General features: G+C 46.0%; 1 long non-coding RNA gene across 1 annotated transcript; it reads left to right on the forward strand.

Moving 5' to 3' along the window:
* The first annotated feature begins 2,906 nt into the window (after window positions 1-2,906).
* On the forward strand, window positions 2,907-19,462 carry LOC119804856. Its single transcript, XR_005283852.1, has 4 exons — window positions 2,907-3,045; window positions 10,983-11,051; window positions 13,126-13,209; window positions 19,041-19,462. It is a non-coding gene; the product is annotated as an uncharacterized LOC119804856 (long non-coding RNA).
* Window positions 19,463-25,180: the final 5,718 nt, after the last annotated feature.

Here is a 25,180-nt window from a genome sequence, read left to right on the forward strand (position 1 = left end):
ATGAGTGTCTAACTGGGGCCTTGAAATCTTGAATGTATCCACAAATTTCCATGTGTTAAAGCTTTTTCTTGTTTTCCCCCCTTCCTTTTTCTTTTTCTGATACCATATATCAGATGTCATATATCCCAGGCTAGCTTCAAACTCACTATCTAGCCAAGGATGACCTTGAACTCCTGACTGTCCCGCTGCCAACCCCCAGAGTGCTGGGATGATAGATGTGAACACCCACATCCATTTTGTGTAGTGCTGGGGATCCAACCCAGGACTTTGTGCATGCTAGGCAGCCAATCTACCAACCGAGCTATATTCCCAGACTTCCTGCACATTAAAGTAGGCCTGGAGTCTTTGTCCATGCCTGTTTTACAGGTGAGGAAGCCAAGGTGCTATGAAGTCGAGAGACTACCCAAGTTCAGCGCTGTCAGAGCCAAGTCCAGCTGACTAGGGATAACTAGCTTCTAGTATGAAAGGGCACTTGGCTGCGTTCCAGCCCTGGAAGGCTGTCCAACTTAGTGAATTTATACTCTGCCCACAAGAGGTCAGTAGGTCCCACGGGAGCAGAGTGGGCACAGAAAGGCATGTATGGTGGCATAAAACCTGAGAGGGCTTAAAAAGAAATTGTAGATACTATTTCGGATCTAAACTAGCTGGGTGGCCGGGAACCAACAAACAGCCTCCCACTACAATGGAAGGCAGGGTGTCCTCTGTGACAGTGGCTCCCTGAAAGTAACCTCTGATATGACCAGGACTTCCAAGAGGTTCTTCCACATTCCAGAGTGGTGGGTGGCCAAGGATTTGCTGGTGCCAGGAAGTCTGTGCAAATTCCTTTTGGTCTTGGGGTCCCTAGAGTATAATGAGCCGCCTGTAGAGGGCAGTGCAAATAGGGGAAGGAGCTGGTATACTGGTCCTCTTCCTCGGAGGCTCTTGCATCTCCCAGGGAATAATGAACCACGATATCATACGGCTGTGTCTGCTGGCCCAGAGCTTGAAGAGCCACAGGATAACATCCTCTGGATTTAGAATCCCAAACATCTGGATTCGGATCCTGAGTCGTATCAAGTGGATCCTCTGGCAAGTTGGCTAATCTCTCCACGCACCCGTCTCCCACTGGTGACACGAAGAATAATATCTGCTTTTGAGTTGCTCTGAAGATGTTATTTACTTGTTCATTGAAACAGCCATTTGGGTGCCTATCCTACCTATGGCTGCTACCAGGCTCAAGTGGATGTGACGTCTAGGCCCAGTGCCTGGCACATAGCAAATGTCATTTTAATGACACCTTCTCTTTGAAGGTCAGGCCATGAACTGAGACTCACAGTCATAGGCAGGTGGAGCAAACAAGTGGGAGGAGGGAACTGTCATTAAGGAGGCTCTGCTGGAGAGCCAGGGTTCAGCAATGCTTGCCTTATCACTTCCGTAAGTGTTCCTCTGAACACCATAAAACATATGGAGGGGTGGCCCACACCTGCAATATCAGTACTCAAGAGGCAGAGACAGAAAAGTTATCCAGAAGCTGGCTGCTCAGCTAGTGTGGAATACTCAGCAATACAGAGAAACAAGAAAGACGCTGCCTCAAACAAGAGCGAAGGTGGTAGCCAACTCTTGAGAGTTGTCTTCTGTTCGTCACACATTCACTGTATGTAACTCTCTCTCTCTCTCTCTCTCTCTCTCTCTCTCTCTCTCTCTCACACACACACACACACACACACACACACTCGCACACACACACACGTTCACACGGTGAAATGTAAGCAAATGCAGAAGGAAAAAGCTACACTGCTCGAGGGAGGCATCATGAGATGCACAGTCCCAAGCGCCATCCTTGAGACCCTTAGTGAGCAAAAGGGAATTTGTCCATGGCTTTCAGAAGACGCAGCATCCTTTCAGGCTGCCTCACCAAGAGGGACGTCTTACATATGCTTTTGCTTCCCCTAAAAGAGAAATTCTGTTATTCAAAACCCTCCTCTTCCAAGTTTCAAGAGGTGGCCATCCTGTGGGGTACGAAGTTCTTTCTCTTCTTAGGTTTCCGGTGCCTATGGTAGCAGTAACACTCTCGTGGCAACACTGGAGGGTGGAGACCTTCTGGAGTAGACCCCTTTATCCCATCTTGAATAAGCAGACTCAGATTCAGAGAGGCATAGCAACTTGTTCAAGGTCTCTCTACGATATTGGAAAGGCCGGAAGTTTGTGGTCAGGCAGCCTGGTGGATGCTCAGCCTCTCACTCGGATGAAGGTTTTCTGGACTTCCCCATTGCCTTCCTTGCAATCCTCCCCTGATTTCTTCTCTTTCATTCAGACAGGCTGCAGCTAGCAGTTAGACCAGAGTGATTTGTGCCGTGCAGAGTTAGGAGGTGGAGGCCTTCTGTTGTCCAGGTGACTTGCCGCCAGACTTTTCACAGGGGACCCACTGGTCAGGCTGTCCCCTAGAGCAAGGGTCCTGGGCTGTCGCAGTTTCTAGGCTAGCAAGGATAGGCCTGGCTCTCCAATGGGGGCCATTTCTGGGTGACATTGTGATGAAGTTAGAGCAAAGTCAGTTGACTAGGAGAACCACTGTGTTTCATTGTGTTTTCGAGAAAAATGGAAAGGACCAGTTTGGTGCCCAAGGAACTGCGAGGAATAAAAAGGGCAAAGTCTCTGCATTCTTGGGTTTTACAGCCTAGTGACATTTTAAAAAGTGTTCATCTGTTGCTTTAAACACACCACACACACACACACACACACACACGTCTATGAATTAGAGGCTACTCTGGTCTACATGATGAGTTCCAGGCTAGTCAAGGCTACATAGTGAGACTCTGTCTCAAAAAATCAACACACACGTGTTTTCTCCTCACATGTCTGTCCTCTCAAGTTTTGGTCAGGGTTGAAATACCTCTAGGACCTTTGAACTTTGTATTTCTGGTGCCAAAGTGGTTTTGAACCTTGGGCTTATCCAGTGCTTCTAAATGTTTAACAGTCAGCTCTCTTGGGGGAAATCTATGTATGTATTGGGTGCATAATCACAAATGGAGTTGGTATGCCAGATGGATAATATACAAATCTCATATGGTAAGCATGTGATATTCTTTATTATGCATTTTGTATAACAAATGGATTCTCACAGAATGCTTCCATTTTTTTTTGCCAGCTCGTTTCTCTGTAATTGCAATAGAGCAATACAGTTCCGGAGTGAATATTGGCTGGTACTGTGTTTATGTGTGTGCTGATGAGGATGGTGGAACATCATTTGTCGACAATGGGGTGATTTCTTTGCTAACTAGGCTAATGATTTTCAAACAGTGGAAGCCAATTTCCTCTTCGTTCTTGTTGTTTTATTCATGGTGTAAACACATGGCAAGCCTTTCGGTTTAGCATGAATAATGTTCCCCCATCACTTTCTTAGATTTTGCTGGCAGAGCATTGGGTCGGGTTCTGGTTTATAGTGCTTGCTGATTTCTGACCTTTAAAATCTTACTATCATCGCTGATTTCAAGCTGCCCTCTTCAATGTGATGTTTAGAAAAGCGGCGATTGCCCACCAGTATACATTCCAACTCTCAGGCATCATGGTGTAAATAGTGTCAGGTATATAGATAATTAGACACTATAGTAGAATGATTAGGAAGTGATAAGTTGGGAACATTAATAATCTTAGTTTTCAATAAGGCTTTAGTTTTATATATTTCTTTTGTTTTTTTTTTTAATTTTTACAACACTAGAGATTGAGCCTTGAACATGCTGTTGAAGTACTTTCCCAAACAATTCCATGGATTTTTCTTCTTTTATTACATATGTGTAGGTGGTATATATGCATGTGTAAATACATGCTTGCATTTGTTTGGGACTGTGTGTGCGCGTGCATGTGTGTGTCTGTGCATGTGTAGGCCTGAGGTTGACATCTGATGTCTTCCTCAGTCTCTCTGTATTGAATACATAGAGACAGAGGCTCTCACTGAACCCAGAGCTCACAGGTTCGTCTAGTCAGGTGAGCCAACGTTGTTCCAAAGACTTCCTGTCTCTGACTTCTGTGTCCTGGGATTACAGGTGGACCACCAAAAGCTTTTACATGGGTTTTGGAGATTCGAGCTCTCATTTCCAACACTTTATCTGGTGAGCCATCTCCCCTGCCCTCGTGTATATTTAACTAATATATAAACTGTGTTTAACTGCTTAACACAATTTCTGAAAAATGTAGCAATCAGTTGCCATGGGTCAGGAGGACGAAGCACAGTCAGAGCCAACAGCTTTCCTGGATCCCCAGTGACCCTCCTTCCTGCTCCAACTTCCCTTCACCACTCCTCCAGGTCCCTTCAGCCAACTGCCTTAGATGACAGGGCTTAGATTCTAGAGCTGACCTTAGCTGACACGAGGGCATCATTGGCACCCTGTAGGAGGGTGCTGGGCATCAACTGGCACCAGTGGTCCTCCCTCCCATAGGTTTCTGGTCCCTTTCTGACTGGGTCAAAGACACTTGCCCTGGTTCTGGAAGGCATATCTGGCAAGCCCTCAAGCCTAAAGGGAAGAAGAAAGAGGTAGGAGGAAGTTGAGTGCACAGCAGATTAACCCTTTGTCCGCTTGGCTGTGCTCCAGCTGGGCTGGAATGGATTGCTGAAGGCTTTCCAGAGAGGCTGGAAGTACTGAAGACCATAGGCCACAGGGCAGGAGGTATGCGAGTCCTTTTTCTGGCTCGAAGGTGTTACCCAGAGCCCAGGAACCTACTTCTGAGGGTGATTCTATGATTGCCCTTGAAGAGTACCTTTCTGTTCTGTTTCATTTTTGCTGTGTTGAAACAGGGTAGCTCTGTGTCTCAAGCTGGCCTGGAATTCACAGCACTCCTGTCTCAGTTTTCCAGGTACTGGGATTACAGATACAAACCACCACGTCTGTCCGAGTCTACATTTTAAGCCTTGGTTATGTTTGGCAGAAGGAGTACCGGGTAACCATGAGATCTGGGGTCTATAGCTGGGCCTCTTGCTGACTGAGTCAGGATTGGCCTAATGTTTCTTGGTGGAAAACCACCCAGCATTCTGACCATATTCTGTGTGGAGGCTTTGTATGAACTTTGTCTACTTGAAAGCTCCATGTGGCCGGGCGGTGGTGGCGCACGCCTTTAATCCCAGCACTCGGGAGGCAGAGGCAGGCGGATCTCTGTGAGTTCGAGGCCAGCCTGGTCTACAAGAGCTAGTTCCAGGACAGGCTCTAAAAAAGCTGCAGAGAAACCCTGTCTCGAAAAACCAAAAAAAGAAAAATAAAAAAAAAAAAAAGAAAGCTCCATGTGCCTATCTGTTCTCCTTAGGTAACCCCTGGGCAACTGATGGAGTGTGATCACTCCAGCACAGTTCGGGCCAGGTTACTGCCCAGATGAGCGCTCAGTGTTGGCACCTAGGCTGAAAGCTCTCCCTTGACATAGTCCCCAGCTCCACCCTACACAGCACTCAGTACAAAGATCAGCCCCTGGTGACTAAAGGAATCAACCAGTCCAGGCCTGGCTGCAAATCAGGATTTCTTTTTGGCAAAGCACAAGCAACGGTGTCTTCATCTTGTTATCTTAGATATTGAGTGCCTTTTTCACTACTAACTTTTTGAGGAAGAGGAACCTCAACACCCCCCCCCTCCCCACACACACACACACACACACACACACACACACACACACACACACGCACACACGCACACACATAATCAGGTTTTTATGAGCCAGATGCTCTGTAACCAGGAAGTTCAGGTGCCAATAATTTTTCTCCCAGTCTTTCCCCTCCCAGCACACTACTGCACCGGGTGTCTCCGGAGACTGGCGGAAGTGCTGATTGGGCGTGATTCGCTCTTGGCGTTAGTCCGAGAACATCCTGTGCAGCTGGGAGGGTGGCGCTGCCCTCTATGCAGCACACCGGATGGGAAGTGAGCAGGGTGAGGATGCAGATGGTAAGGGGTCAGCGACGCTCTGAAAGGCAAGCCTCGAACCTCAGCAGAAATTAGAAGCCCTTCGCTGGCTGCCAAGACCTGCCCAACACACACATCTCAGCCTTCACAGGGTCTTCCAGCACATGCCTTTGCCCATGCTTTCAGGGAATTTGGAAGGGTGGAGGCCTAAGATGGGGGGGGTACACAAAGTCATGACTCTGCATTTTAGTGTCTGGAACCTTGATTGTCATTTTCCTTATGATTATGGCTAACAATAAATTAATGCTGTAAAATCATTGTCCAGGGCTAGTTGTGGTGGCACCCATTTGTAATCTCAGCATTCAGGTAGGTAAGGCAGGGGGATCATGAGTTCAAGGCCTGAGCAACTTGGCAAGCTTATGTTTCAAAATAAATGTTTTGTTTTGTTTTTAGAGACAGGGTTTCTCTGTGTAGCCCTGGATGTCCTGGAACTTGCTCTGTAGACCAGGCTGGCCTTGAACTCACAGAGATCTGCCTGTCTCTACCTTCTGAGTGCTGGGATTAAAGGTGTGTGCCACCACTGCCTGGCCCATTGTGCCTTCCTTATCTTGATACCTCCAGTGTGATATGCCTCAAACAGGGCAGGTATTCAGAAAATGATCGCAATGTACCCTTTGCCCCGGCAGTGATGCTTTGTTCATCTTCTGAGGGCAGCCCTTCCCTTGAACCATAGAATGTTCCAGAAGTTCAGGTTTTGACCATAGTGTAGCAACCTCCAGGATCTCCTCACTGTTTCCATTTCTCTATTTGATTTCATTTTCCCCCCATAAGACAAGGTCTCACTGTGTAGCCCTGGCCAGCCTGGAGCTATGTTGACCAAGCTGTCCTCAAACTCACAGAGATCTGGCCGCTTCTGCCCTCATGCCCAGCTTATTTTCATTTCATCCCATTCGTTCCCTCCATACCCAGAACCTTTGTAGCCTATGTCTGGCCATGTTTTAAAGAGCCTTTAATTAGGAACAAATTCCAATTTATAAAACATTGCAAGGCTTAAAACAGGATAAGGTACACCTCATAATCTTTCCTATGGTCACTTTCTGTTAACATTTAATCCCATTGTCTTTGCCATCTGCATTTACACGTTCTGTTCACTTTGTCGACATGGTAATAGAAATATAAATAAACCCACAAATATATACACTCACATAAGCATGTATATACATTTGATGAATGTGTGTTGTATTTATGTTATGTGTGTGTACACATACATGCAATACATACACACTGTATATGCATTTTATATGTATCCTACACATACACACACACAATTTTTGGAGACATTAGAGAGTAAGTTGTATATATTATGGTCCTTTACCCCTATTCTTCTATATGTGTTTCTTTTAAAAAATATTTATTTTTATTATTTTAAAGATTATGTGTGTGTGTGTGTGTGTGTGTGTGTCTGTCTGTCTGTCTGTCTGTCTGTCTGTGAATGTGAATGCAAGTGCTCACAGAAGTCAGAGGGGTCAGATGCCCTTGGAGTTGGAGTTAGAGGGAATCAAACTTGGGTCCTCTGGAAAAGCAGTACATGTTTGCTTCTAACCACTGAACCACCTCTCCTATGTGTGTTCCTTAAGAATAGAGATATCCAATGCCAGATAGTAGTGGTGTACGCTTTTAATCCCAGCGCTTGGGAGACAGAGGCAAGCAGATCTCTGAGTTCAAGGCCAGTCTGGTCTACAGAGCAAGTGCCAGGTCACTCAGGGCTACCACAAAGAAACCCTGTCTCGGGGCTGTAGAGATGGCTCAGTGGTTAAGAGCACTGACTGCTCTTCCAGAGGACCTGGGTTCAATTCCCAGCACCCACATGGCAGCTCACAACTGTCTAAAAATCCAGTTACAGGGGATCTGACACCTTCACACCAATGCATATAAAATAAAAAGTTAAATAAACCTTAAAAAAAAACCTGTCTTGAAAAACCAAAGCAAACAAGCATACAAACATATAAATAACACCACCAACTATATAACAATAAAGAATAGAGATTTCATTTTACATAGTCAATCTTATGTAAGTACCAGTTTCCTACATGTAACTCTTACAATGCTTTAATCAACTATACTGACTGCAATTTCTTTTTTATATGTTTTTATTTATATTTTTATTTTTGGTTTTTTGATACAGGATTTCTCTGTAGCTTTGGAGCCTGTCCTGGAACTAGTTTTTGTAGACCAGGCTGGTCTCGAACTCATAAAGAACTGCCTGTCTCTGCCTCCCGAGTGCTGGGATTAAAGGTGTGCGCCACCACCGCCCAGCAATTTCTTTTTAAAAAAATATTTATTCATTCATTTATTTATTTATTTATTTATTTATTTATTTATTTTTATTATCTATATACTATTCTGTCTGCTTGTAAGCCTGCAGGCCAGAAGAGGGCACCAGACTTCATTACAGATGGTTGTGAGCCACCATGTGGTTTCTGGGAATTGAACTCAGGACCTTTGGAAGAGCAGGCAATGCTCTTAACCTCTGAGCCATCTCTCCAGCCCAGCAATTTCTTTTTTTAAAATAATTTACTTATTCTCATTTTATATTCATTGGTGTTTTGCCTGCATGTATGTGTGAGGATGTCAGATCTTGGAGTTACAGACAGTTATTAGCTACCATGTGGGTGCTGAGAATTGAACTCAGGTCCTCTGGAAGAACAGTCAGTGCTCTTAACCTCTGAGCCATCTCTCCACCCCCACTGACTGCAATTTCTTAAGTTGACACAAGTGTGTCCTTTAGAAGATTTTCTTCCAGTGACAGAAGTTATACTGTGGTCAAACTCCAAATTTAGTTGTTTAACTTCTTTAATGTGGAACATATTGATAGCATGCATAGTTTGGGTCTTTTATAACAAAAGGAGAATTCCTCTTGAAGATTATAGCTGTCTTTCCCATTAGCATTTTGAGCTTGTGGCGCTTTCTGACTACATTGGAACAAGGCATCTCTGCTTTACATTTATTTCTTCTGAATCTGTTTCATTAGTGATGCCAATATTTCTTTTTCTTTTCTTCTTTTTCTTGCTTCCTTCTCTCCCTCCCTTGCTCCTTCCTTCCTTCCTTCCTTCCTTCCTTCCTTCCTTCCTTCCTTTTCTGTTTCTGAGGCTGGCTCTCACTCCATAACTCAGGCTGACCTGGAACTCACTACATAGGCAAGGCTGGCCTAACTAATGAGGTCAGTTTGATCACCAGTTAAAAGTAGTTGGGGGGGCTGGAGAGATGGCTCAGAGGTTAAGAGCATTGCCTGCTCTACCAAAGGTCCTGAGTTCAATTCCCAGCAACCACATGGTGGCTCACAACCATCTGCAATGGGGTCTGGTGCCCTCTTCTGGCCTTCAGGCATACATACAGACAGAATATTGTATATATAGTAAATAAATAAATATTTTTTTAAAAAAAAAAGTAGTTGGGGCTTTAGAGATGGCCCAGCAGTTTAAAATGTGTGCTACTTTTGTAGAATGGCCAGGTTCAGTTCTCAGCACCCACCTTGGGTGGCTCACAACTGTATGTAACTGTAGCTCCAGGGGATCTGACACCTTTGACCTTTGTGGGCACCAACACTCATATGCACAAACCCCTATACAGATGATATACAAATATATACATAACAAAATAAAAATAAGATTTTTTTTTAAAAGTAGAGCACAATTTCTCTACTGTTTATCCACATTTTCCTCCCTTGGTACATAATAAGCAATTTGTGGGAGTTACTTAAAAATCAGGCAGAATTCTCCTTCTTTCCCCCACTCTCCTGGACTTAGTTTCCATTGATATAGTTCTTGTCCACTCTTGTCTTTTATCTTTGCAAAATAACGTGTTTCTAACTTCCACACCCCATCTGTAGTTACCACTTGACCTTTGTACACCAGCCAGTTTGGACCACCTTTGGATTTCCAGTGCCTACCAAGTTTAGCTCATCCTCCAGTCTGGTAGCAAGGCATAAATTGAAGTATACAACTGTAGGGGGCGCCACTCACCCACGCAGCGGCCATGTGCTGCAACAGCAGGGGTCTAGGCTCATAAGGACTTTCCCCTCGTTGGTTAATGATTGTCCCTCGCTTGTTCCCCAGGCTTTGTCTGCAGACCCCTATTGTCAACCCTGTGGTATTGTACCATAATTGCTTTCCTATTTCTATGCCTCTCTCATTGGGCTCTAAGTTCCATAAAGGTAAAGGATTCTCTTTCTTCTCTTGTAATTATCTGCAGCACCAAAGAGTACCCAGATCAGAGTATGTGCTCAGGGAATGTCACATCAATGAAAGAGTTTGTCTCGTGTGTGTGTGTGTGTGTGTGTGTGTGTGTGTGTGTGTGTGTGTGTATACATACATACAGATATATTGTTCAGACTGCTACAACATTGGAAGACTTAAATAGTATAAGGGACATCTCATAATCTTTTGCATTGTCACTATTAATGTTCAGTTCCAACACCTTTGTGTGTGTGCGCGCACACACACACACGTATATGTAATGTGTGCACAGCATGTGTGCACAGTATGAGTGCACGCATACTAGTGCCACTGTGTGTATGTGGAGGGCAAAGGACAACTTATAGGAGTCAATTCTCTCCTTACACTGTGGGATCTTAGGTCTGAACTCAGGTTGTCATAGCTTTACTTGGCGGGCCATCTTATACATAGAGAGAGAGGATGGGGGAATAGAGAGTGCTTTGCTGTCAGAAGACAAAGTTCAGAAAGGCATTGATATGCTTGATTCATCCTTGTGTTCTCTCCCCTCCCCCTCAATACGTGGTACAGGACTTTGTTCGTAATAGCACTCAACAAACGTTTGCTGAACGCACATGTGTATACTGGTTGTTAGGGATCCCCCCCCCCATTTCTTCAGAACCACAGTAAAGCATGTGTAGGTAAGATTTGAGGCCCAGGGTGCCCTCTGAACTGCGGCTTTTTTCTTCACCTAGATCCAACCCTGATTGAGCAGTGCACCCAAGGGAATGCATTTGTATGTGAACAGAGTCATCAGGATATTTGGATAAACCTCTAAGGGACATGGAGGGCTGTCAAGGCCCCCTCTTGAAGCTCTAAAGCCTTCCTACTTGATAGTCTCTGGTTTCTCCCACAGATTCACCTCTGACATCTGACCTAGGTGAGCTGACCACAGAAGTCCTTCTAGGATGATGTCACCTGGAAGGTAGGCTATTTGTGTCAGGCTACGAGGGGTCAGGGTGGCAATGCAACCCCAAATTTGAAGAGGACAGGGCACCTTTTGGGTCCTGGTTGCAGAGTGTCATTCCAGCTGAGAGAGTTCTTCTAATGGATACCAGATTGATGCCTTGCTGGGCAAACCTGCATGTCCCCTTAGGCCCACTGCCATAGCCGCGCATACATCTTTGGGGAAGCTGAGGGCTTAGCTCAGCTTGGCTGCCAGAACAACTCTTCCCAGAAGACACTGCTGGAGAAACTCTCCAAGGATTCTTCTCAGCACCCCAGAGACATAATCAGGCTGTAAGAGCAGCCCCAGAAAAATGTTAGCCAAGTATGAACCTTATCGTTTTGTTTGTTTTGTTTTACAGTGCTAGAAATGGAGCCTAGGGACTCACGTGTGCTTAAGCAAGTGTTTTAGCACTGAGCCCGTTTTTTAAAAAAATGAATTTTTATGAATTAATTCTTTGAGACAAGGTCTTGCAATATAACTCTGGCTTGCCTGAAACTTGCTATGTAGACCAAGTTGGTCTTGAACTCACAGAGATCCACCTACTCTCTTGAGTGCTTTTAAGGGGGTGTACCACCATTCCTAGCCTTGGTAATATTTTTGTTTGAGGCAGAGTCTTATTGTGTAGTCCAGACTGGTCTTGAACTCAGTACATAGCCCAGGCTAGCCTCCAACACATAATTCTCTTGCCTCAGGCTCCTGAGTGTATACATGATTTTTTTTTTAATTTAACTTAAAAGTTTCTGGTTTGCAGCAGTTTGGAGGCTCCCCCCATGCCTCATCTCAATACCAGTACTGGTGGGGAGAAGTGAGGAAGGAAACCCCTGTGACGTTTGTATTTTCCTAGCTCTCGGCAAGAAATCCAGGGCCCCGCACATTGACAGCAAATGCTGTATCCCCGAGCTACACCCACACTCTGCACAATTCTGCCACCAGACAGGAATTTTAGCCTATGTATAGGCTATGCCTTAGCTTCTATCCTCTCCGTAGAAGACATATACCACAGAAGGCGGCCGGGAATGGCGTGCCGCTGGTGGAGTGCTTGTTTGGCATGTACCAAGCCTCGCATTTGGGATCTAGCACCATACAAACCAGGAGGGCTGCCCTGTGGTCTCAGCGCTCAGGAGGTGGAACTGGAAAGATAAGAAGTTTAAGATTATCCTCAGCTACATCTAGTAAATGTGAAGCTGGATTATATGAGACTGCAGCTTCAAAAAAGCGACAACAAAAAAACACACCCATTCGTATATGGGCAATACAAATTGATCTCAGCATGTTATAAAAAGAAGGTGGGAGGAGGGGCGGAGCAGTAGGGATGGACCCAGGAGGAATTAGTAGGGGGAGGAGTGGGAGTGACTCTGATTAAAATACATTATATACATATATGAACTTCTCAAATAATTAATACAAATATTGCATTGAAAATTAAAGCAGAGCATGGCATCACATGCTTTTAAACCCTGTACTTGGGAGGCAGAGGCAGACGGATCTCTATGAGTTTGAAGTCAGCCTGGTCTACAGAACGAGTTCTAGGCCAGCCTGAGTCACAGAGAGAATCTGCCTCAATAAATAAATAAATAAATAAATAAATAAATAAATAGTATTTCCTTCCATCCATGAGTATTTGGGCAGTACAAACTGGATTTATTGGGGGGGAGGAGGAGGAGGAGGAGGAGGAGGAGGAGGAGGAGGAGGAGGAAGAGAAAAGGAGAAAAGGATTGGGCATGGTGGCTCACACCTTTGATCTCAGCACTCAGGAGGCAGAGGCAGGTAGATTTCTATGAGTTCGAGGCAGCCTGGTCAGGGCTGTTACAAAGAGAAACTGTTTCAAAAAAGAAAGAATCAAAGGAAGGAAGGAAGGAAGGAAGAGAATAGGATAGATGGATCAGGGAGGCTGTTGGAAGGCATAGAGTTAGGGAAGGTGTCTCAGAGAATTAATAACACTATTGTATTTTAAAATTAGCACGTCCGTTGTATTCACCACATGCCAGGCACTGTTTCAAATGCTTCATGATCTATTGATTGATTTCATTCTTATCGTGTTTCTTTAAAGTGGATACAGCTGGCATCTAAGCCTTCCAGTGGAAGAAATGGAAGCACAACAAAACCAAGCAGTATGCTCAACATCACACAATTTGTAAGTAGTAGAATCAGAATTCCAACCTGGGGAGACTCAGGACTCTGTTCTCTTTATGACTGTGCTCTGCTAGGGCTGGCAGAGGGGCAGCTGTCTCTCCTGCCTTCTCCTTTCTTCTCTGGACTCTTTACTGGGGATCACATGCAGAAATCCAGCCCTTCCTCTCCCTGTGGTAGTGGGGGGGTGAGAAAGGGAGATGTGCGGAGGAATGGGGCAGGGCAGAGAGAGAAGTGGGGCGCTACTGTCTGGAAAAGCTAGCTAGCCCTGGGAGGAGCTGAGGAATCCTGGAATCTAGCACTTGTTAAACTGCTGCACTTTATTTTCCAGATGTGTTTAGGGAGTTCTTGTGGGTGAGAGCAACACCCAAATCTCTTCACCCCTCCCCTTTGGGAATCATCACCCAACCGCGGAAGAGCCAGAGCTGAGCTTTGCCTTTATACTCTGGACAAAGTAGGGCAGAAAATAGAAACAGGGTACTCTTGAGTACTCTCCTGCAAGGTCATGGCTTGTTTATGTTAAGCAAGGACCTGGTGGTTTTATTTTGTTTTGTGAATTTCAGCCTTGGGAAATCCTGACCAGACCAGAGCCAGAAGCCCGGACTCCTTCTGCTGTCCTAAGTTTGTGGCGATTTCTCGGGGACAGTTTCAGTCACCTTTGTAGCTAGGCTGAGGGTGCACACCTGGAAACAGACATGCAATCAACCCACTATTTCAAAGGCACACTTAGGTTTGGCACTCTGCTGGGTGCTGGGAATAGAGACCCGAGTAAGAATGCTTTCGTTGTGACTAAATGCTACCTGTTTGTGTATGCATAGATGACATCTGAGAAGGGCTGCCAGAAGGTGCTGGTGACACAGAAGGCCTGTGGGGAGGTGGGGTACCAGCTTGGGCCTGTAAACCACTTATGCTTTGGGCCTTTGGCTCTGTGGTCATATACATATTACCCATATTGAGTTCGAGACCAGCCTGGTCTACAAGAGCTAGTTCCAGGACAGGCTCCAAAGCCACAGAGAAACCCTGTCTCGAAAAACCAAAAAAAAAAAAAAAAAAAAAAAAAAAAGAAAAAATATTACCCATATAAGGATAAATAATCCCCTGCTTCACACCCAAAAAGAGAAGTGAAAAGGAGGGAGAGATGCTTCTGTAAACACGAAGGCAAGTTAGCTGTTTTGTTGTTGCTTTTCCAGTTCCTTTCCTCCCTCCCTTCCTTCTTTCTAAATAAGGTCTCACTTTGTCCGGGCTTGTTTGGAACTTACTAAGTGGTCCAACCTGACTTTGAACTTGTGAAAGTTCTTCTGCCTCAGTTTCCCCAAAGGTGCTGGGGTTGTTGCTGACGGAGGAAACAAATTGACAGTTTCTCTTCCTGGCTTGGGCCCGAGTACAGGTTTTAGTCAGGACAGCCATTTTCATGTGGTTTTGCTTTCCCAGTGTCTGAGGAAGGAAATGAAGGAGAAGCTTCTTCCTCTAGCCAGGCATGTGAGACCGGCTGAAAGCAAAAGAGGTGTCCTTCCACAAGTTCGGGCTTCTTTTCTTTCTTCCATTTATTTATTTTTATTTTGTGTGTGTGTCACGTGTGCCACAACATGTATGTAGAGGCCAGAGGGCAAGTCAACTCTCTTCTTCTACCACGTGGGTCCTGGGCATCCACCAGATTGCCAGTCTTTAACAGTGGGTGCTTTTCTTCTGGGAAATCTAATTCACACCTTTGTGCAGGGTGGGGGTGAGGGGCACAGCAAGAGAGCCCCAGAGAGGACTCAGTAGGGAAGAGTACTTGCTATTAAAGATTCAATTGACTCGCCGGTTGCTGGTGGCACACACCTTTGATCCCAGCGCTCAGGACATAGAGGCAGGCAGATCTCTGTGAGTTCGAGACCAGCCTGGTCTACAGAGCAAGTGTCAGGACAGGCACCAAAGCTACAAAGAAACTCTGCCTTGAAAAACCACAAAAAGATTCAATTGACTCATTAGAACTGGAGTTGGCTTGTAGTAGATACAGAGCCACATAATCATGAGCTATCATTAGCCTCCTTCAGAGCCATTCTCTGCCTGCTTGTCTGTCTGACTTAAGATACACAGGACTATCACATGAAAACTTTGGGAATGTACTGACGGACTGGCTTAGGCCAACCCAAAGCTAAGAACACCATCAGATAGTGTAAGGCTGACAGCAGAGATAACCCCATATTGCTGTAACCACTGACCTGATGTTTCCACCAATGTACTGGAAAATTATGGCTTTTATTCTGCTACTATAAAACTTCCATAAAACTCTCACCTCATTTTTATTTGCAATAACCTGATATTCTGTGTTCCTGGCCTATAGTCACTCATAAACTCTCTCTTGTTCGCTTTGAGGTAAGAGTTGTCTTTGGTTCGTCACGGGTAATAGCCATTCACCTTGGAAATACATATTGTCCCTGGCCCTGCCCTTGGCATAGAGCAGTGTTTCCCAACAGGCTCTGTCTGGTCAGCTGGTCTCAGGCCAACACCACCTGCTTGCTCTTGCCTAAACCTGCTGGGGAATTCGCCCAGCCCTGAGAAGACAGCCACTAGTGGGTTCAGGGTACCAGCCTGTATGACTTGCGCTCTGAGGGCTGTCTGCTTTCTTCTGAATTGTATGTAGAAGGTTTTTCATTCCTTGCTGGACTGTGTCCTGGACACCCTTGCTGAAGTTTACTTTCTGCAATGCTTCTGGGCATAGCGCCGGACTAAGACCATCAACTGACTTAGATTTCATGTGGGCTACGCAAACACACAGTGGAGTATGCTGGTTGTGTTGTGCACACAAGAGACTGAGCCCCAGAAAGACAAACAGTAAGAGGTGGTGACTGGAACAGAAATCCAACCGTAGTTACAAGCCCATAACCACCAGGCTGGAAAGGCGTTTATTTCTGCACTCTTTTCTATTGCCTCCCAGAAAGGGAGTTTTAATATCTCCTAAGCCAACCTTATTTAGGAAAGGAAACGCAATGCCAAAAAAAATCACTTATAATGTCCCAAAGCTAAATATAAAAGCAATTTATTATCTCTTGGTAGGTGCTGTCAGGTCAAGGTTTCCCACTAAGGTCTGTAACCAAGGGTTACCTAGGAGTAACCCATTTGGGCAGAGAGGAAAGGGCCCCAGCTTTATGATATCCCAGTCAGGGCTCTAACAGGATCTGCCAACAGGGAAAGGGAAACTTATAAACGGAAATGAACTCCTCAGAGCAGGCCCTGGACCCATGAAATGGAGAGACTCGCCTTTCCAATTGGGCATGGTTGGGAAAACCCTTAAGTGGCGGGGGCAGTGGCAGGAAGGCAGCTGTAAGTTTGAGGCCAGTCTTCCACACAGTGAGACCCTGTCTCCAAAAACTAAACGGAAGGCTGGAGAAATGGCTCAGCGGTGAAGATCACTTGTTGCTCCCTCAGAGGACCCAGGTTCAGGTCTGAGCACCTATGTGGTGACTCACAAACATCTGGAAGTCCAGATTCCAAGTGTCAGGGGATCTGATGCCCTCCTCTGCCCTCCATGAGCACCAGGCATCCACATGGTATGAACATGTACACATAGACAAAACACCCATGCATAAAATAAATAAATTTTAAAAATTTACAAACCAGGCCAGGCAGCAGGAGGCCTTTAATCCCACCCAGCACTCAGGAGGCAGAGACAAGCAGATCTCTGTGAGTTTGAGGCCAGAGGCCAGCCTGGTCTACAAGAGCTAGTTCCAAGACAGGCTCCAAAGCTACAGAGAAACCCTGCCTCAAAAAACATAAATAAATAAATAAATAAATAAATAAATAAATAAATAAATAAATAGAAATTGAAACCCAAACCACCTCCATCACCAAAAATCCAGGGATGAGGACGTGGCCTCAGTGGGTAAAGAGCTTGCTGTGCAGGCTGCGGGCCTGAGTTTAGATACCAGCAGCTACAGAAAGGCCTGGACACAGCTGCACGTGTCTGTAATTCTAGTCTCGCGTGAGATAGAAATGGGCAGATCCCAGGGACTTGCAGGCCAGCCAAATGGCGGGCTCCCGGTTCAGTGAGAAATCCTGTCTCCAAAATAACGTTGGTGAGTGAGAAAGGATGAGTCCTGATGTTGACATCTGGCCTCCGCGGGTGCATGCCCCCGTGAGTACACCTGCGTACACATGTGGATACACACACGCACACCACATATGCACAAAAATATGGGTCAGTCAATCAGTGAGCTATACAAAGAGAATTTCTGCCCAGTTTATTATTCCTGGGGAAGAGGAAATTGCAGGGACATAGTCACAGGCCTGGGGATGGGCAATTTTGCAGCTGTGATGTTTGTGGGCTGGCCTCTGGGCCCCACTGGACCATATTCTTGGAATTCTAGATGCAAATTGACCCTCTGTATCTGGGGCTCCTAAACTCAGCCACTGTCGACCAAAAATAGTTTTTTCCGGGTTTCATATGGACTGGGTCCAGTGGCTCATATCTATGATCCCAACACCTGCGGAGTTGAGCCGGAGGATTGCTTATAGTTCAATGTCAGTCTGAGCTAGATAGTGAGTTTGAGACCAGCCTATGGCATAAAATGGGACCCTGTCTCAACCCCACCCTGTAATTGCATCTGTACTGAACCGGTAGACTTTTTTCTGGCCATTCTCTTTAAATGATACGGATTATCATCTACACAGCCTCTACATTGTAATTAGGTAGCATGGGAAATCTAGCTCAGATCATGGTTCCTGGGAGGGCTCTTTGGGTCCTTGGCCAAGAATCTGGCCAGAGCTTCAGCTAAAACTTCTCCCGACTGCCCCCATCCCACCCAGAGCAGCAATCATAGTCCCTCCAAGAGAACAGAAATAAGGGCTTGGAAGATGGCCCTGAGCAGCTGACTGACAAGCCTATTGGCCTGAGTGTAACCCCATGGACTCACATAGAAGAAGGAGAGAACTGACTTCCCCAAGTTATCTTAGACTGTCATAAACAAAATAAACTTTAAAACGGAATAAGAAATCAAGAGATGGTTTACAGCATCTCTGGAGAATATGTGTACATTACACACAGATACTGTGCCTATTCTTGTGTGCCTGGCACCATCCATGCTACACAAGTGTTCGAACACTTAGTCTAACCCAGGGGACTTGAGCATCTATGAGTTTTTAGTATCCTGGGTCAAGAAGAGGTCCTGGAATTGAAACCACATGAAAATTACGGGATAATTGTATATGCTCAAGGTGCAGACCAAAGAAACCTCCAGACTGCCTTATTTTATATTTCCTTTTCCTCCAGTGGCCATACCTTCAGGAGGAAGTGTTAGATAGGACACCTCTTTCTTAGACTGCTCTCATGGATTTGATTGCTCTTCTAAAAAGCTGATGCTGGGGCTAGGGAGATGGCTCAGTGGTTAAGAACACTGACTGCTCTTCCAGAGGATGCGGGTTCAATTCCCAGCACCCATATGGCAGCTCACACTGTTTGTCATTCCAGTTCCAGGGGATCCAACATCCCTGGCAAAACATGTAAAAATAAAAAAAAATCTTCCGTTTCTTCTGCATTTCCACAATACTCTAGCCTGGCTTCTCGTTGCAAGGGGCCCTCGCCTGGTGGATCTGTTTGTGGGATCTGTTTGCGCCACCCTCAGGTTCACTGGACATCACTCTGCCTTGCTAGAGGGATGAGGCAACAGGCAACCATGTGCTAGGGACAGGAGGAAGACTTAACTCATCAATAACCCTTATGTCTCCTACTCCAGCCAGGGCTTTCCCAGTGCTCAGTTCATCGCCACATCTCAATTCAAATGCCTCTGTGACTGGCGTTACTTTAAATAGGCAGGGAGAGGAATGTCTTCAATGTCCATTTTTGTGCTTGTTCAGATAGCTGGAAGATCTGAGGGAAGAGCTGAGGGAAGATCACTGAATTGCTGCTGAAACTGGACTTGGCCAGGCATCATCTGCCCCCTTGTGGACAGTGCTTTCCTGACACTTTGAGGAAATGAAGAGGAAGTAGATGCAAATTCCAAAATTGCACAGCAAGTATCATTGCTGACAACCTCGCAAAGTCTGGGGATTGGCCACTCTGACTTTACTGACTAGCCCCACCTACCTGCTCGAATGTTCCAGGTTTCTTTAGTCTTGTAACAAGGGTGTCGGAGCTGGCACTCAACACTTGACTCTGGCCGTAAATCATACTTAGCAGTTGTTGGCAGCATTCTAGCTCCTTCCTTCCTTCCTTCCTTCCTTCCTTCCTTCCTTCCTTCCTTCCTTCCTTCCTTCCTTCTTCCTCCCTTCCTCCTTTTCTTCCTTCCTTCATTTCTCTCTCTTTCTTTCTTTTCTGGTTTTTTTTTTTTTTTGAGACAGGGTTTCTCTGTGTAGCTTTGGAGCCTATTCTGGAACTCACTCTGTAGACCAGGCTGGCCTCGAACTCACAGAGATCCGCTTGCCTCTTCCTCCAGAGCGCTGGGATTAAAGGTGTGCGCCACTATCATCCTGCTAGTCCTTTTCTTAATTTTCAATCATATCCTCAAAAACAAAACAAACAAACATAAAACCCTGTTCTATGAATATTCCCTCTTTCTCGGCATTCCTTTCTTGCTGACTTTACAGCCACCATCCATCCCAGCCTGGAGCAAATCCCTTGGCCTTGCAACAGCCTCATCCCTGACTCCTGCCTCTCTGCTTCAACCCAGGTCTTAGGGTTCACTACCTTCATGTTAGTCATTCAACTCTCTACTTTGAATGCCAAGCTCTCACTGCCTACAGGGAGTAGAGATTTAAGGTCCCCACTGTACCTACCTGTCAGACAACAAAAGTCTGCTGTACCCAAGTGCTCTACGGGAATCTGTTCGGCTCAGAAAGGTGTGATCACAATGGCTGCTGTGCTTGATAGGTTTTTCTTATTTGTTTTTTTGTTTTTTTCGAGACAGGGTTTCCCTGTAGTTTCTAGAGCCTGTCCTGGAACTAGCTCTTGTAGACCAGGCTGGTCTCGAACTCACAGAGATCCGCCTGTCTCTGCCTCCCGAGTGCTGGGATTAAAGGTGTGCGCCACCACCGCCCGGCTGTTTTTGTTTCTTATTTTGTTTGTTTTGTCAACTTACACAGACAGAGTCATCTGGAAAGAAGGAATGTCCACTGAGAAAATGCCCTCACCAAATTGACCTGTGGGCAAGTTCCTGAGGGCATTTTCTTGACTGATGTGGGAGGGCTCAGCCCACTGTGGGCAGCCCCACCTCTGGACAGGTGGTCCTGAGCTGTATTTAAAAAGTAAGCTGAGAGAGAAATGGGAATCAAGCCAGTAAGCAGCGTGTCTCCATAGTTTCTGCCTTAGTTTCTGCTTCAGTTTCTGCCTCTAGGTTCCGGCCCTGCTTGAGTTTCTGCCTTGGCTTCCCTCAAGGATGGACTGTGATAGGCATGTATAAGCCCCTTTCTTCTCCAGGTTGCTTTAGATCATGGCCTTTAACATAGCAATAGAAAGCCAACTAAAAGCGGCTGGAGAGATGGCTCAGAGGTTAAGCACACTGACTGTTCTTTCAGAGGTCCTCTTTTGGCATAGAGGTGGACAGGAAGAACATTGTATACATAATAAATAAATCTTTAAAAAAATTTAAAAAGAAAGTCAACTAAAACCACCATCCAGTGGTTGGAGAAATGGCTCCGAGTATAAGAGCACTAGAAACTTTGTGTAACTCCAAAATCTGACACCCTCACACAGACATACATGCAGGCAAAACACCAATGCACTAAAAATAAAAATTAAAAAAATATATATTTTTAAAAAGAAAACAAGCCAGGCGGTGGTGGTGCACACCTATAATCCCAGCACTTGGGAGGCAGAGGCAGGAGGATCTCTGTGAGTTTGAGGCCAGCCTGGTCTACAAAGTGAGTTCCAGAACAGCTAGGACTGTTACACAAAGAAACCCTGTCTCAAAACTCCCCTCAAAAGAGAAAAAGGGGGGGCTCAGAGATTAAGAGCATTGATTGCTCTTCCAGAGGTCCTGAGTTCAATTCCTAGTAACCACATGGTGGCTCACAACTATCTACGATGAGATCTGATGCCCTCTACTGGTGTGCAAGCAAAATGTAGACAGAACACTGTGTACACAATAAATAAATTTTTTAAAAAGAGGGGAGGGGAGAAAACACCAGCATCCACTGTCTTCAAGAGTTACATGTTTTGTCCATTCGTCTTCAGGACGATTCTGAGATGGATATATTTTTGGGGAAGGAAAATGGGGTTTATATACATTAAGCAGCTCGCCCGAGAGTACACAGGCACTAAATAACTAGGACTTAAACTCAGGTCCCTCGGACTCTACACTCTTTGCCTTTTCCACCATTGCCACATTCTCCATCAGATATTTTTTTTCTAGAACCTTCTCTGTATGGTGGCTACTGTTCTTTTTTAAAAACTGTTTTATTAGCATATATGAATTATACATAGTAATAGATTTCATTATGACATTTTCATAAATATGCATAATGCATTTCAATCATATTCATTCCCATTATTGTCTCTTGTCCCCCTTCCAGTAATCCTTTTACCAACTAGCCCCCCCCTTTACTTTCCTCTCTTTCTCTTTGGTGCTGTCTACTGTTCTTTATGCTAAACATATAGGGATGAACAAACCAGGCAGTCTCTGGTCTCCTCTTTTAGAACATCTAATCTCCTGGGAAAGAGGCTATTTTTGCTTCAAGCTGCTGTTTTCTAGTTTCTGCTGGTCTGCTTGTCCCAACCCTCATAATTTGTAGGACGTTTTGATTTCAATTAGCCAAGTTCATCCTTTCCCCTCCTTCCCACCATCTTTTCTTTCCCCCCTTCCTCCCTTTTCACTTGATTACAGAAACACATACTGAGAGCCCGCCGTGTGCCAGAGGTCACAATAGGCCCAGGGCAGAGCCCTTTCCACAATTAGAAACTGTGTCTGACAACACTTGCGGTTCCCAGGCCTTTGTGCCATCCTGCCTCTGCCCCGTAACCCCTGTTGTGCCGTGAGTACCTCATTGTCTTCTTCATGCTTGTGGGCTAAAATTCAAGTCAGTAGCAAGGGCCCATCCCAAATCTTGCCTCCATAGTGGCATATCCCTTGACCCCTGGCCACAGTCTTTCTTCCCCTCACTGAATTTCACTGGACACTTGTGTGGGCAACTCAAATGTCTGGATAAATGCATTTAGCAGACATTTGGTGTTCCCTGTCCATAACTCTCCAATCTATATATGGATCTTCTCTCTTGACCCAAGAAGCATTTGCTGAGTGTCTATTACGGGCTTCAAGGGGGGGGGGGGGGAGAGGGGAAAGGGGGAGGGGGAGGGGGCAGACCTTTGTAGAGGCTCTTGCAGTTGACAAAGAGCCAGGGCAGCCGTTTGATCACGTGATTGTTACAAAAGCCACTTGCACTCTATCTTTCAACAGAAAATTGAAATTCAAATTACTTCCTGGATATATTCTCATCAGGAAAGCGAAAGAGTGACAGATCTGACTACCGTATTCTTTGATCAGCCCTGCTCCCGGTCCAGACTCAACGTTACAGAGCTGGAAAGTGGGGCTCAGAGACTAGGCGTGGTGTGCCCAAGGTCACACACAGTTTGTGTGCTTGAGGAATGTTTCAGACTCGGTCCCTTGCCGTTCTCATCTTCCCTGGGCTGTCTTCCAGAGGGCAAGGGTTTATCAGGGGTCCTACATTAAAGCTGGGCTCAGCAAACGTTTTTGTTGTTTTCTCTTTTAAATGAATGAACTCCCCTGCACAGTGTTTTGTTTTGCACCAGCCACTGCCTTCTGAGGTGGGTTACACTGACCCCATCTGGTCAGTGACAGCGCCAAGGAGCAATTGAGGCCATTCAGGCATCCTTGCAGGTGTCTCTTATCACCTCAAGGTACTATGTTACTGAGACCCTGAAGATCTCCTTTAGCAACTTCTACAGCAAGTTGAGGCGCGCCAAGCGTTTGTTGGACACGTGCCATTGAAAGAAATACTAGGTATGCTATTGTTGAGGAGCTAAGACTTGCCTGACACAACCCACACACTTAGCCGACCAGCCAGCACATGCCCAAATTGTAAATTATACAGTGCTGATGACGTTTGTGAGGGTTCAGGAGAGCAAGCGAATGGCTGGAGCAGTGCTGGGAGGCTTCATGGAGGAGGTGGTCGGACGGCAATAGCTGGCAGGCAGCCTGTGTGGGGAACAGGCTGCGTGGCGAAGAAGCGCGCCCTCTGCAGGTAGCTTCGGGAAGGGCGGCTAGAATTCCGCCCGGAGGCAGCCGAAGGGAGGCGGAAGTGACGGGTATTCCGCTGCCGCCGGTCCCACCGGTGCACCACGTTGTGCTGCCGCCCCTTTCTCTGCTCTCTCGTCCTATCCGGCTCTAAGCGGCTTCAAATCCCCACGAGGCCAGAAGCACTGGCGATTTCCGCTCGGGGCGTTCCCAGCCTTCTCCCCTATTCGTCCTTGGTTCTAGGCGTGGCGAGCGGGGCGTTTCCTTCAACTGCTTGCCACTTTCCCCAGCGGCGATTGTGTCCGCCACCTAGCCGAAAGCTTTCTGACAAACTTTCCCAGGGAACGTCCCCGCATCTGAAGAGACCAGATGGGCGGATACTGAAGGAACATTTAAGCACTTTGTCTTTTAACAGGCTTCTGGCAAAATACTAACTCGTTTAATCCTGACCACTACACTAAACAGGTGGCAATCGCCATTTTACAACAGAACAAATGAAGTGCAGCTCAGAGTATAGTGTCTTGTCCAGTGTCTCACATCTGGAAAGGGGCAGAACCACTGCACAAGCACCTCGCCATAGGCAATCCTGATGTATGTTTGGTACCCAAACAGGCCCATGTTTCCTGGTCTGAGCCACTCACTACTAAGTCCTGGTCATTTTCCAGACAGCACCTGATCCCTCTTGAAGTGGACATCTGTGATGATTAGGGGTTTTGTTTGTTTATTTGTTTGTTTTGGTACAAGCTAGGATCATTGGAGAAGGGGAAACCTCAGTTGAGAAAATGCTTTCATCAGATGGGCCTTGTACATAAACCAGTGGGGCGTTTTTTAAATTGGTGATTGATGTGCAAGGGCCTAGCTCACTGTGGATGATGTCATGATTTTTTTATTGTAGTGCAATCCTAAATAAAAACCCCGGAGTCAAATATCAGGGTGAAAGTGGAAAGATCAGAGAAGCAGAGCAGCAGCCACTTCTAGTGGCTCTAGACTTCTTGCCTCAGACTGAATGGCCTGAGCTCCTGTGTCCTCCCACCTTATATTCCTCTCTCCACCCAGCCATATCCCTTCCTGTCTCCACCTCCCCAGTGCAGGGATTAAAGGTGTGTCACACTCAAGTACTGGGATTAAAGGTGTGAGCCTTCGCTGCCTCTGTTTCTCTTTTAGGCTGGATCAAGGTCTAGTGTAGCCCAGGGTGAGCTTGAACTGAGATCTGTGCTACCTCTACCTCCTGGAGTGCTGGGATTAAAGGTATGTGCCACCACTGCCTGGCCTCTCTGGCTAACTAGTGGCTTAGCGCTACACTCTGCTCTTCAGGCAAGCTTTATTTGTTAGATCACAAACAAAATATCACCACACTTTACGGCAACAAAAAACCTGACTGACATACAGTTTACTTTCAGGTTTTCAGCTATGAGTATTATATATGTTACCAGCTACCTCAGTTTCCCAATCTGGGAAATGGTGATCACAGAACCTGCATTGTAAGGCTGTGTATGGGGGGGTGGGCGCGGAGGATTAAATAGAAGACACATGCAATTAGAGGAAGGTTTGCCCTACAGCAAAAGCTGAAGAAATGACAAGGTGTGTCATTGCTAGAGGGGACAGCATACAAGAAAGGTCAGGCTCCCCTGGCTTCTTAAGTAGGTCAGAGCCTCATATCCACTCTAGGTTTTCATCTGCTTTCTGTGGCTGGGTTTAAGAGTAGGGCACTTTAGGTTCAGGCCTAGGAACACGCCTGCTCTAATAAGCCCTCATCAGTCACATGGCTGTGCATTTGGTATAGCTCTAATGGCCATGTCTCAGGTGCTC

This window comes from Arvicola amphibius, chromosome X, assembly GCF_903992535.2.
Source record: "Arvicola amphibius chromosome X, mArvAmp1.2, whole genome shotgun sequence".
In the NCBI taxonomy this organism is placed as follows: domain Eukaryota; kingdom Metazoa; phylum Chordata; class Mammalia; order Rodentia; family Cricetidae; genus Arvicola; species Arvicola amphibius.